Source organism: Charadrius vociferus, unplaced genomic scaffold, assembly GCF_000708025.1.
Source record: "Charadrius vociferus isolate BGI_N301 unplaced genomic scaffold, ASM70802v2 scaffold277, whole genome shotgun sequence".
NCBI classification, from domain to species: domain Eukaryota; kingdom Metazoa; phylum Chordata; class Aves; order Charadriiformes; family Charadriidae; genus Charadrius; species Charadrius vociferus.
In genome coordinates this window covers 192,733-195,690 of record NW_009649183.1, presented here as the reverse complement: position 1 = coordinate 195,690, position 2,958 = coordinate 192,733, and positions in this window count along the sequence as shown.

Here is a 2,958-nt window from a genome sequence, read left to right as displayed (position 1 = left end):
ATTGGAGTTGGGGAGCACCCAAATGGGGTTGAGGAACCACCTGGATGGGGTTGGGGAGCACCCATGCCCTTGGGGAGCACCCAAATGGGGTTGGGGAGAACCATAGCCAAGGTAGCACCTGGCTGGGGTTGGGTGGCACCCAACCCATGGTCAGGGAGCACCCAAATGGAGGTTGAGGAAGCACCTGGCTGGGGCTGGGGAGCACCCATACCCTGGGGAGCACCCAAATGGAGTTGGGGAGCACCCAAATGGGGTTGAGGAACCACCTGGATGGGGTTGGGGAGCACCCATACCCTGGGGAGCACCCAAATGGAGTTGGGGAGCACCCAAATGGGGTTGAGGAAGCACCGGGATGGGGTTGGGGAGCACCCATACCCTGGGGACCACCCAAATACCCTGCAGACCACCCAAATGAGGGTCAGGGAGCACCCAAAGGGGGTTGGGGACCACCCATACCCCAGTAAGTCTCTCTCCCGGGAGCCGGTGACAACCCCGGCACAGAAATGGCGCCGGGCAGTGACTTTGGGTGCCGACACTGACTTCCCACCCCTGTCCCCACCCGCAGCCCCCAGGGGATGCCATGGAGGTGGGGATGTCCCCGCTCGGGCCTACCCCATGGCCGCTGTTTTTAAGTGGGTTTTGTACTTTTTTTAAGGGTTTCAGGGGATGGGGTGGGGACGGGGTGATTTGGTGGGGGCTGTGACAGAGGGCAGGGGACGTGGGGACACGGCTGGTCCCTGGGTGGGGGCATTAAACGTGTCACTTGGGTGTCACCGGGCTCTGTGTGTCCTCAGGCATTCGTGTGTCCCCCAGCGCGTGTCACTGGGACGTGTGTCCCCACAAGTGTGTGTCCCCAGGATGTGTCCCCTCAGGCGTCCGTGTGGCCCCAAGCATGTGTCACTGGGACATGTGTCCCCACAAGTGTGTCACTGGGATGTGTGTCCTTCAGTGTCTGTGTGTCTCCAGGATGTGTCCCTTCAGGTCTCTGTGTGTCCCCAAGAGTGTGTCACTGGGACATGTGTCCCCACAAGTTTGTGTCACCGGGATGTGTCCCCTCAGGTGTCCATGCGTCCCCCAGCACGTGTCACTGGGATGTGTGTCCCCACAAGTGTGTGTCACCGGGACATGTGTCCTTCGGTGTCTGTGTGTCCTCAGGCGTCCGTGTGTCCCCCCAAAGTGCATGCCACCAGGATGTGTCCCCTTGGGTGTCTGTGTGTGTCCCCAAGTGTGTGTCACCAGGATGTGTCCCCTCAGGTGTCTGTGTGTCCCCAAGAGTGTGTCACTGGGACGCGTGTCCCCACAAGTGTGTGTCCCCAGGATGTGCGTGTCCTTTGGTGTCCGTGTGTCCCCAGGATGTGCCCCTCAGGCATCCATGTGTCCCCCAGTACGTCACCGGGACATGTGTCCCCACAAATGTGTCACTGGGATGTGTGTCCTTCGGTGTCTGTGTGTCCCCAGGATGTGTCCCCCTCAGGTGTCCATGTGTCCCCAAGCGTGTGTCACTGGGATGTGTGTCCCCACAAGTGCGTGTCACCAGGATGTGTGTCCCCTTTGGTGTCCGTGTGTCCCCCCCCAAAGTACGTGTCACCAGAGTGTCCCCTTGCGTGTCCATGTGTGTCCCCAACTTCCCGTTACCAGGATGTGTGTCCTCAGGGGGAGGTTGTGTCTCCAAGATGCACAGCCTTGGGTGTCCACGTGTCCCCAAGTGAGTGTCACCAGGACGTGTACCAAGTGCATGTCCTCGCGCGTGTGTGTCCCTGCAAGAGTGTGTCACCAGGATGTGTGTCCCTCAAGCATCTGTGTGTCCCCAGCATGCGTGTCCTCCGGTGTCCACGTGTCCCCAAGCACGTCACTAGGACATGTGTCCCCTCAAGCACATGTCACCAAGATATGCGTCCTCAGGTGTCCATGTGTGTCCCCCCACCCCGGGCACATGCCACCAGGATGTGTGTCTTCAAGCGCACATAGTGTCACCACAATGTGTAGCCTCAGGTGTCTCTGTGTCCCCAAGCACACGTCACTGGGATGCGTGTCCCCAGGATGTGTGTCCTCAGGTATCCGTGTGTCCCCCGAAACGTGTCCCCAAGATGTACATCCTCAGGTGTCCCTGGGCTGTGTCCCCCCAGGTGTCTGTGTGTCCCCAAGCCCGTCTCACTGTGGATGTGTGGTCCCCAAGCGCATGTCCCACCCCTGTCCCCATAAGGACAGTGGGGTGGAGAGGGCAGGTGGCCCTGGAGGAGAGGACACCCCCAAAGACCCCAAGGCAGGTGGCACTGGGGGACACTGTGTGACAGAAAAAAGCCATTTTAACCCCAGTTTTGCCCCCGCCCCCGGGGCTTCGGGGCTCACGGGGATGCTGAGGGTGACAGAGGCGTCCTCGAGCGAGAGGGGACATCCCACCGAGCCAGGCCAGCATGTCCCCACAGCTGCCACCACCGTGTCCCCACCGCTGCCACCACCACGTCCCCACCCCGCAAACGGTGTCATTTCTCGGAGCCGAACACAGTGTCGATTTTTTGTCATTTTTCTTTTATTTTTCTTTTTTTTAATTTTTTTTTTCCATCTTTTTTTTTTTTTTTTTTTTTTTTATTTTTTTTTTCCCCCTTTTTTTTTTTTTTTTTTTTTTTTACATAAAAAGTTCCGTAAAAATTGGATAAAGTAAAATGATTTAAGCAGTAAAATCAATCTTATCAACATAGCGCGGGAACCGCCAGAAACCCGGACGGCCGTTCCCGCTCCGCAATTATTTACAGGAAAACAGATTAAACCTCGCAGAACCGAAAAAAAAACCAAGGAAAAAACCGGAAAAAAAAAAAAAAAAGCCAAATAATCAAAAAAAAAAAAATTAAAAATAACCCCGAAACTATCCTTACAAAGTGTTCCCGTGGTGGCGGCACGTCTTGGGCTAAAAGGAAAATGAAACAAAACAAAAAAAAATCAAACAAAAAAAAAAAGGGG